This window comes from Podarcis pityusensis (genome assembly GCF_964106645.2).
Source record: "Podarcis pityusensis genome assembly, chromosome: 1".
In the NCBI taxonomy this organism is placed as follows: domain Eukaryota; kingdom Metazoa; phylum Chordata; class Lepidosauria; order Squamata; family Lacertidae; genus Podarcis; species Podarcis pityusensis.
In genome coordinates, this window is record NC_138028.1 from 20505028 (window position 1) to 20516369 (window position 11342).

An 11342-nucleotide genomic window follows, 5' to 3' on the forward strand; every position below is an offset into this window, starting at 1 on the left:
ATGCAGAGGAATTAGATATTTTTTGTTGGTTTTTTTTGTTTTTGTCCCCCTTTAGGTTAATATTTCAAGCTTTCAGAATTTTATTTCTTGTGATTCCATGAAATCAAGTCTCCACCTCCAGCTGTGGAAAATCACTCACGATAAACCCATATTGCTGCAGTGGAATGAAGCCGAAGTCTCATCCAGTTTAACTGTAGCATTTGTGGCATTACTAAGGATTGTAATATAATCTTCTTCAGTGAATACACCAAACAGATGGTATCAGCTGGGCTGCACCGTACTGACTATAGACCTTTCGATACAGCTCCCTTAGTGGAAGCCCTGTTCATAAATTGTACTAATGGGCTGTTTAATTTTTTTTTAAATAATTTTTTGCGAAGTCTATGCATGCACTCCATCAGAGTAATGTGGGAGAGATGTGGTTAACAGTGTCCATAAATATGTATAATTCCCATCTGCTGTGCATTACAAATGCACTAAGTATTTCATGCCTCTTTCTCTCTGTCTCTCCTCTTTTTTTTTTTTTTTGTTTTTTTTGTTTTGTTTTACTATTCAGGCAAATAAAAAGAGCGAATCTTTCAGAGGAATGTTTCCTGATTGGCAGTTTGAATGTATACATAATATAAAAAAAACTGTTTAGCTGTCCATCTTTCTATATTTTTTGGTGGATCCCCTTAAGGCAGTCAGCTGAACCAAAGCAAGGCTCCGTGAACTTTTAAATGACTTTTCCTCCCTCTTCAACTATTGATGGTGAGAGAGAGAGAAAGAGAAATGGAGATGATGGACGATCTGTTCCATCTGCTGGGATTTCCTGACTTCCAAAGAGATAACACAATGAAGTGAAAATGGAGACAGGGAGCAGATCATGACTGGTTGCCAGAAAGGGGATCATTTGGAATACCTGGGAGCTACCTAATGACGTTGCTCCTTCCCATCAGCAGTGCTTTTTATTACCAATAACTTAAAGCCACTTTCTCATTATGGGATAATAAAGTATTGCAAAGGTGCTACATGACAACCATTTCTCGTCATATCATTTCTTAGCACAGGGGTTGCAAAGCACCCAGACGATACATCTCTATAATTTAGGCATTGGGCTGTGTGTGTATTTAACTTCCAGGCACACATTCAAATCCATTTTGGGGGGTGGGGAGCCACATCTTTGATAATTTGCAAATGACAAAACTGTGCAAAGGTTCTGGCTGCTTCCCAACATGGACCTAAAGGTTGATTTTCAGAAGTTAAAGAACTAGGATTGCCATCTAAATTGAATTGACCTATAACCTAGGGTGTGTGTATGTCATGATTCCATGGGAGTACAGAAATATGGTATAATGCCATATACTGAGACTCTCAGCTTTCTTTTCTTTTTAAAAACAAGTTTCTAGTCCCTGTTGGATTTAGCTGGAAGTATTGAACCAACACCTGATGAAATATGGGAAGCCAAAGGATGATATTTCCAGTGATCAGGGGTGAAGTTTCATTGTCATAGAAGGCTCCTTGCCTTTCCTTGTTACTCAGTTATGAAAATAAGTTTAAAATATGAAATACATTTTGGAAAAATAAGCCAAACCTTCATGTAGTTTAGGCAGATCATAAAATGATACTTCTCTCAGTGAATTACCTGTGTCTGTAGCAGTGGCATAGCAAGGTCAGGTGGTATCCGGTGCGGAAAATTTCTTGTCACCCCTAACCACACACACATTGAAATCTATTTGGAGTCCCAAGAGACTGCGTTCTACTCATAGTATAAAAAGACTGGCTGTGATCTACCCATTGTCATTGCCAGAAGTTGCTGAGCTTTTTTTTAGGGAAAGATTGATCAAAGTTGTTAGGGGAGGGTTGGCCAAAGTTGTTGAGCTTTTTGGGGGGTTGCAGAGTTTGGGTCCTGAGTTGAAGGAGCTTCTCTCCTTCCTTCCACCCTCCGCTTGTTTGCTCGCCTGCCTCCTTCCCGTCCTCTCCCTGCCTGCCTGTCTCCTCCAGCAGCCCAGGAGTGCAGGGCTGTCAAAACAAAAGGGGAAGGGGGGAAAGCAGCCGGCAAAGTGGCAAAGCTCCCCCCATCCCCACTGGCCTGATTCAATTACGTGCATGCATCCAAACAGCAGCAACAAAGGAGACTTGATGCCATGGCTACATTCATCTGTCACACTAAACTTTGGTTTGATGACATGTGAAATTAGTCTCGTGTCCTGCTAGCCCTTGCGCATTACAGTACCTCGCTCCCCTCCAACATCTTTAAGGCCAAGAGAGGAGCTTACAAGCTTTCACTTTCAGTTTTAACCATTTGCAGTTTGTCATGCAGTCCAAGCCAACAAACCATGGTTGATGGTGGCCATGGTTAGGATGGAAGAGGAGTTTGGTTAGGTTCACCTTCACAATTTGCTCATCCTGAGACAGCATGCAAAATGAACCGCAGCTGTCCTTTGAAATTTGAGGTGCAGTTCTCTAACAAAAAAGAAAACCAAAACGGGCACAAAAATGTGTATATTGTTTAAAAATTCAGGTACTGACAATAACATACAAAAAGGCATTAGGGAAAGTGGCTTGCAATAGTGTCCATAAGGCAAAATTGCACACACAAAATGTTATATTCCCTTTTTCAGGGAAGTTTTTTGTTTTTAATATTTCGTTGGGAGCCGTCCAGAGTGGTTGGCGCAACCCAAGTCAGATGAGCGGCATATAAATAATAAAATTATTATTATTATTATTATTATTATTATTATTATTATTATGTAATGCAGGAATGATGGGAGCCCTCACTTGACACAACAAGCGTATCCATTAAGCTGTTTGCAGCAACAGTTCGTACCTGGATTATTAAAAAGGAACTGTAACCCTAGGTCATGCCAGTAAATTCTTATGTGCCATTCAGGTAAACTTCCTTCTTTTTTAAAAAAATCAATAATGTTAAACTATGAGTCATGCAAATATAGGAAACAGTACAGCCCAGAACGCAAGTGACCCCGGCAGAGTCTGATCCACTGTCACTTATAATACCCACACGAGATGAGAGTTATGGGTTCCACCCTTCCCCCCTTTTTATTCTTGTACAAATGAACTGCTGTAACATGTATGAAATCTCTGCAGGCCATCTGTGGCAGTAATTCATTTAGCTGAAGTTGTACAGAACAGATACACACAGTGAGAAGTGGAGGGGAAAGTCGCAGCGAAGAGAATCTGTGAACCGTGTCTAAAAATATAAATTAAAATATATATATATCAATTGTCACTTTTGATGAATCAAGTGCCTGATGCAGATATGGGCAGCCAGTGGAGGTTGGGGGGGGGGGGGAGCCATAGCAACTAGATAAATACGTTTTAAAACATTTTAATTTTGATACATTGGAGTGAACAGCAACAGGGGCTGGCTGAGGTTGAAATTAAGCAGGCGTTCCCAGTCCCTCTGAAATTGTTTAACTTGGAGGAAATGTTCCTGGAGATAACTTGGAAGCGCAAGAGGAAGTTTCTCTTCAAGTCCAGCAAAGCACTTCTGATGCTAGGTTATGATTACCCTTTTTCTTCTAAATCATCTGTTCCTCTCAAGGTGCCAGAACAAGTCAAGGAAGATTTGCATTAGGCCAGACTAGGCCGCTGGCCAAGAACACATCAGACACTTGGCTTCAGACGGTACAATGAAATGAACGCACAAGGTTATGACCTTAGAAGCAGCAACTTTGGTGTTACTATTGGAATATAAAACCCGTCACAACCTGGGACCAGTTTACCTACGAAATCACTTTACCCCCACAGGTGCCCATTCAACCGCTTCAATCAGCAGATTCGGCCCTATCACAGGTGCCCGTTCCGCATTTGTAAGAATTTGGTTGTTTAGTGCCTAAACTTTGGAACTCCCTGCCTAATGAAATCAAGCAGGCAGCTTCACTGTACTCTTTGGGGCTCCTGCTAAAAAAAATATTGCTTTTACCTTACCCAGACTTTTAGAAAGTTGGTGTGTGTTTTGATCTTGTTTTCTGTCTGTTGTTATTTTAACTTTTTGAATGTCTTAGATTGTTGTTAAAATAATTTTTTAGCAAAAATATTTTTGTTTTATCTTTTTTTGTAAACCTATTTGAGGGGTTTTTAAAACAATCAAGTGGGAGAAGAAGAAGAAGAAGAAGAAGAAGAAGAAGAAGAAGAAGAAGAAGAAGGAGAGGGAAAATAGTAGTAATAGTAACAACAACAACAACATTTATACCCTGCCCATCTGGATGGGTTTCCCCAACCACTCTGGGTGGCTTACAGCACACGCACACACACACACACATGGTTTTTTGGGGGAAACTATCTTCCAGCAAGACCCCAGACACCTTGCTCAGACACCTAAATCAGCCATGCACCCAGGTGGTTTACATTTTTTTTAAAAAAATGTAGGATAGGTAGAATAGATAGATAAAAGCTAGATAGATAGATAGATAGATAGATAGATAGATAGATAGATAGATAGATGATAGATAGAGTGCTTTTTTCTATTAAAAATATTTAGGGGTACTCTCATTTTCCTACTCCTATTGAAATACTGCCCCCCAATGAGGCCAAACTTAGATTCACAAAATGTTTAGGGGTATGTGTACCCCTGTGTCCCCCCACAAAAAAAAGCACTAGATTAGATAGATAGATAGGGTCCAAAATGAAATCCATAGGAGCCAGAATGAAAACTTATATAAAGTCTGGGAGAAGAAAAATGCATTTCCCAGCGTGGTGTAGTGGTTCAGAGTGGTGGACACATAATCTGATGAACCGGGTTCGCTTCCCCACTCCTCCACATGCAGCTGCTGGGCGACCTTGGGCTAGTCACACTTCTCTGAAGTCTCTCAGCCTCACTCACCGCACAGAGTGTTTGTTGGGGGGGGGGGGAGATTGTTAGCAGCTTTGAGACTCCTTCAGGTAGTGATAAAGCAGGATATCAAAACCAAACTCCTTCTTCTTCTTCTTCTGGCTCCAGAAAGTTTACAACGTGGGTATACCAGGGAAGCTTTCCTGAGTAAAGGATGCCACAAAGGGGGCATCACCACTGAGAAGGGCCTTCCATGGTGTGAGAGATTTCTCAGAACTCTCCTACAATACACCCTGGACCCTTTCATTTTCCTTTCACAGCAGCATCACCTCAGGAAGGAGATTCTGGGGAGGAACTCCCCAAATATTTTAAGGAAAGACTAGAGTTGCCAACACAACTTTTTGTGTCCAGATTTTTTTATCTCTTGGCAACTCTAGGAAAGACACGAATAGAGTAATGAGAAGTTTGGGTCCAAAGTATCACCTCTGGTGAACACAGTTCTGGACAAATAGAAAAATGAAAACATTGGGCAGAAAGGGAAGAACCTACCCCGAGTGAGAGAAATTCAATGAAGGAGCTAAGTAGTTAAGGTTAAAATAATAGCATTTGCACATGGATAGTTAAAAGGGGTGTGCGAGAAAAACGAAATGACAGCTTTCTAGCAGAACTAAAGAGAAATGGAAGCAAAAGCAGATGGAAATTCTATAGCAGAACAAAAGCGGAACAAACAAAGAATAATCCAGGAGGAGGTGGGAGTCAAACCAGACGGAAGAGCTTAAAAATTATCAAAGCAAAGCAACGGTGCACAGGGAGAGCGACACAGATTTGGGGCGGGGGTGAGTATAAGGCCTGGAAAGAATTTACAGGGACACTGTGAAGTGTGAATGCAACATGCATGTGTTTTGCCCACATTTACATAATGCAGGCATCTTTGGTCAGGGGGCAACAGAGGTTTCAGGGAGCGCACCTGAACTCCAGAATTTTCTCCAGAATTCAGACTAGGAGAAGTGGTATGGTTGTGGGCAACCCACAATCATCCACACACACAGTGCTTTTTACATGGAAAAGTGAGGTGCTGGTGCTCATATATCGATAAAAGTGCCGTAGATACCAGTTCAAGATGGCTGCCATGGGCGGCAAAGAAGAGGTCTCAGACACCAGTACTCCATACCAGTGAGTACTGTCACACACAAAAAGCAACCACCACACATCCTGCCTCTGACTTGCCTTCTATTCCCTGCAAATTGTGGATCAATACTATTTTATAATTAATTGATTGGATAAATGGATGCCATTTTGGGGGGAAAGAGTTTATGTGGTATTTTTATTTATTTTCGTACACTGCCCTGAGAAGTTTTGTTGAAGGATGACTAAAAATAATAACCAAAGCATGTAAGTGATGGTGATAATTCTCAATACTTTAAAACTGTATGCTTGCTATTGCGGGCAGTGTTATATTGCAGCACAGTCTGCAACATGTTCTTGATCATGACCCAATAATAGTGCATTAGTGGTGAGTTCATCCTGCTTTAGCTTGGTAAGAAATAAAGCAGTGTGGGTCCCCTACAATCTTTGCAGGCACAAACAGTATTAAAAGTAGGAGGGATCCTGCATTACAAATACGTTCAGTGCCTTTCGGATGAACCGAGCAACAGTCTAATTGAAACGGCTCAGAATCTTTTGGACTTGATATTCAGATTGTTCTTTGAAGAGGGCACACTCTTCCTTCTTTCCTACTTTAGTCCTGCAAAAAGTTTAAAGCAGGCCTGTAAGTTATCAGAGTCTGTAGGCCTTCCCAACTCTTCTGGATCAGTGTCTCTCTCCCTGGGCCATGCTGGACTTCTGAAGCCTCTTGAGAACAATCATCCTACCCTGAAATCCTATCTAAACTAAGCATTCTCCAACTACATCTAGGAAGAGAAGGAGGGTGGGTAATTGCTACACCTTATGCTGGTCAATACAAGCATGCTGGATTTCTGCTTGAGAAAGCAACTGCAACATTTGACAACAGCATGGGTAACAGAAACAAACTGAAAATGAAATTAAAACATTTATAGGCTCCAATACTTTGGCCACCTGATGAGAAGAGAAGACTCCCTGGAAAAGACCCTGATGTTGGGAAAGATGGAGGGCACAAGGAGAAGGGGACGACAGGACGAGATGGTTGGATAGTGTTCTTGAAGCTACCAGCATGAGTTTGACCAAACTGCGGGAGGCAGTAGAAGACAGGGGTGCCTGGCGTGCTCTGGTCCATGGGGTCACGAAGAGTCGGACACGACTAAACGACTAAACAACAACAACATAGTATCAATCAATGTAAAGTTCAGGGCATCTTGCAAGACTACACAAAAGAAGCAACACAATAAAAAAATAACAGAGTAAGCACGATATCATTTTACTTAACAATCCTAAATGACTCACTCCTCTTCTTTTCAATGTCAACAATGAGAAGGCGTGATTCTCTGTGTGTGACTTATGACAGCTCTTTCCTGTTCTTCTTTGAAGCAAGTGGGGGCAAGGAGGTAGCAGGTAGAAGAGGAAGAAGAACCATCGCAACTGAAAATTATTGAGTGTTATTGCACTCAGGTCCTGCTTGTGAACTTCCCTTAGGTATCTGCTAGGACATAGTGAGAACAGGATGTTGGACGGGCCTTTTGTATGATCCAACAGGGCTCTTCTTAGGTTCATATGTACAAGAGACAGAGATCCTCGCTCTTGTATCCACCCATAGCGAAGAATGCAATATGGAGCAAACAAACCCTCAAAGTGAGCTCTCACTGAAAGAGGCTTATGCCTGTGCTACACAGATAAAACCTGGCAGGGGAGGGGAGCTGGCAATCCTACAAGCTCTGGCATTTCAATGCAGCTTGTGTGAAATAATTTCCTTGGTAATTATACCACCATCCAGGAAAGTCTGTTAATTTTTATTATTATTATTCCCACCTATTATTATTTATTTCCCACCTTTTTCTCCAAGGAGTTGAAGGCGGCATACACAGTTCTCCCCCTCCCCTATTCTATCCTCACGACAACCCTGTGAGGTAGCTTAGACTGAGAGGCAGTGACTGGCCCAAGGCCACCCGGTGAGCTAATAATAATAATAACAATAACAATAATAATTTATTAGTTATACCTCGCCCATCTGGCTGGGTTTCCCCAGCCACTCTGGGCGGCTTCCAACAGAATATTAGAATCATAGAATCATAGAGTTGGAAGAGACCAGAAGGGCCATCGAGTCCAACCCCCTGCCAAGCAGGAAACACCATCAGAGCACTCCTGACATATGGTTGTCAAGCCTCTGCTTAAAGACCTCCAAAGAAGGAGACTCCACCACACTCCTTGGCAGCAAATTCCACTGTCGAACAGCTCTTACTGTATTAAAACACAGTAATCTATTAATCATTAAAAGCTTCCCTAAACAAGGCTGCCTTCACGGCCAAATGGGGACTTGAACCCTGGGCTCCCAGGTCCTAGGCCGACATTCTAACTACTATATCACACTGGCTCTTCAGAAAGCACAGAACACATTTTCCTACCCTCCAACATTTTCTCCAATGAAAACAGGGGATGTCTTAAGGAAAAGTGGGACCTTCCAAGTGATCAGAAACTGGGACGGCTTCTGTAAATCAGGACTGTCCCTGGAATATAGAGACACTTGGAAAGGTCTACATTTTATTTCTACAGGGAGGTGAGGATAAGGGAAATGGGTGAACCTAGGAAGCTGTCTTATGCAAAGTCAGACCAGTGGTCCATCTAGGTCAGTGTTGTCCACCCTGACTGGGAGCACCTCTCCAAGATTTGAGGCCAGAGTCCTTCCCAGTCCTATCTGGAGATGCCGAGGATTGAACTTGGGACCTGCTGCTGCATGGAAACCCCCATGAACAACAGTCCCTTTCCTACGCTACAGTCCTGAACAGCAAGCAAGCCGCTTCCTGTGTGGCATCTTTGCTCCGCTATCGCCCACTGAAGTCTATTCCAGGCACCTAATTGGGGTGCTAATATGAGCCAGGCTGTCAGTTCAGTGACTCATCAAGGCTGGGAGGATTTTCTGCTGCGCCAACCCTGAGGGAGGGTGGGAAGAGCTGTCAAGTTTATTTCTCTTCTAAATGGGAGCGAAGGGAGAGATATCTCTCATCAAAAGTGGATTATGAAGTGACTTGTAGGTTTGTCTTCCCGTAGGGAGATGCTGACAACACTTCTTCTTCTTCTTTTTTAAAGTATTTCTAGCACATTTACTGGGGGAGTGAGAAATACATGGTAAGGCTGAGTCCCTGCCGGATTTCCTGACCACCCTTCAGGGGGAAGCAGATTTTAGGCTGGGGTTATTCTGATTTTTTGAGGCTCAAGCTGAAAGCGAATGTGCCCTGGGCAAAGTCCTCTCTGGTGGGCCCGAGAGCCTGTCAGTAGGTTTACATATTAGGGAGGAGTTTGCTTCCTTTCAAAATCCTTATTTCAACTGCTCAATATGGGCCAGGGCTGTGGTAGCTTATGTGGTGCCCATGAGATTTTTTGGACTACAACTCCCATCAGCCTCAGCAAGTCTGGCCAATGGCCGAGGATAATGGGAGTTGTAGTCCAAGAAATCCCAAGGGCACCCCTATGGGCCACTCCTGGCCCAGGGCCTCCTGTTGTCATTCTCTACAGCTGGGCTCACCCAGATGCCCTCAGCCTTTTTACTATGTTGCCACCACAGTCATTTGCCTCACAGGGCTATTTTAAAGGGTCACGGTGTGAAACCGATATGCCCGCCCACTTTAAAGTAGCTATACGTCTTCGTAATATTGACATTTTGTCATTGTCAATTCAGCTGGGCTCGTTCTTAAGTGAAAGCAGCACAATTAATGGAGAACAATACGTTAATTGATCTACATGACCAACTGGTCCTCCTATTAAATGTCTGTTTTGCACATGTCTGACTCAACGAACTGGAACTCATTAACCAGAGGAGGTGAGTTTCCATGAACCTATTCTAACCTGTTTTTTGTTTCCTGCCCACAACCTTGAGGATTTTCTGCTTCACTAAAATAAGAAATAAAATAAAATATAAAAAAAAGTGGGGGACCTGAGCTTTTTCAGTTCCACCTGCCACAAAGCACCGATTTGTTTGTGTTACAAGGTGAAATGGAAATGACACAGGGAGAAAGCACCTCGCTCACCTCAGCGGCCAACAACGAGGGACAGATCAAAAAAACTGAGATGTACCTCAGCCAATTCAAACATGTCGGGAAACCTTTGCAAGAGTGCAGAAAAGAAACCAGATTGCTGTAGAAATGGGCGCTTAACATTTCAGCTGGAAAGCACAGCTTCAATAAATAAATAAAAAAAGCAAGGAAACCAACTAAGGACCCCCAATGGCACACATATTTATTGAGAATCCAATAAAAGTCTCGGAACAAATAACCGGAAGGACCTGTAGACGCAGTCTCCACTGTAATAAAAATGCAATACAAGGCATGAGGGAAATAGTAAAGGGTGAGGGGAACAAGGCTGTTCCATGAGAAAAATCAAACAAGAGTTCCATAGCATAAAACCTGGAGACACAAGCTGAGGATGCTGTAAAACTGCTGCCTTTGGGGAGAAAGAACAAGAAAAACAACAGGTTCTCTCTTTTTTTAAAGCATACAAAGAAACCCCAGATCCATATAAATGAAGCTAGGAATTCTGCACAAGCTGCTATAAAAACACATCGGAAAATAGGAAGAGAGTAACGACTTCTGAGCAACTAACTCCTGCAGGTTCACCGAGAAAGCACGTGTGCTAGCTTGACAGCTGCAGGGAACGCTGCGTATGCTCAGGAGACCCGTGTGCATAAAGGTGAGCAAGCTGCAGTTGCAAATGACCCGAAGAAATTTAACAGGGTGCTTCCGTTCCATTCAGCTCAACGTGGCTTCAGCAAACGGGCCATCGTTGGTTTTAAAACGTGTTTAGCAAAGCACGAGCCATCTCACAGCTTGTTTCTCCAAAGCGTGGTTGGTTTTTCAGCAGCTCCTGCTTCATGCCTCTGCACCTTGGCAAGTGTGTGTGTGTGTGTGTGTGTGTGTGTGTGTGAGAGAGAGAGAGAGAGAGAGAGAGAGACCATTAATTAAATTTATGGTGATTGTTATAACTATTAATTTATTAATATCCTGGAGAAGGAAAACTCTGATCATAGACCTCTGCTGCCTTGCGGCTATAGTCATGAAGAAAGAGTTCAGAAGTAAACTCGTACCTGCTGCCTTATGGGACATCTTCGGAAGACAAAGCTAAGGAGGAAACCCTACATGAATCTGGAGCGGACTCTTTTGGATGGCACTTGTATGCCTCCTTCCGGCCAATCCTGCAGCCAAGCCAGTGCCAAATGTATTGCTCTGCTTTCCTTTGGAACACATCTGTGAGGCCAAGAGGAGGGTCTTGTTGTCTGGACAGCTCAGGAACCCCATACATCAGTGGTGGCCAAATGTGGCCCTCCAACTGTTTTTGGACTACAACTCCCATCATCCCTAGCTAACAGGACCAGTGGTCAGGGATGATGGGAATTGTAGTCCCAAAACAGCTGGAGGGCCAAGTTTGGCCACCACTGCCATACATA

At 43.0% G+C, this 11342-nt stretch overlaps 1 long non-coding RNA gene across 1 annotated transcript; it reads left to right on the forward strand.

Annotated features, from left to right (window-relative positions):
* Positions 1–5291: 5291 nt before the first annotated feature.
* Positions 5292–7156, forward strand: LOC308475525. Its single transcript, XR_013985289.1, has 2 exons — positions 5292–5610; positions 6832–7156. It is a non-coding gene; the product is annotated as an uncharacterized lncRNA (long non-coding RNA).
* The last annotated feature ends 4186 nt before the right edge of the window (positions 7157–11342 follow it).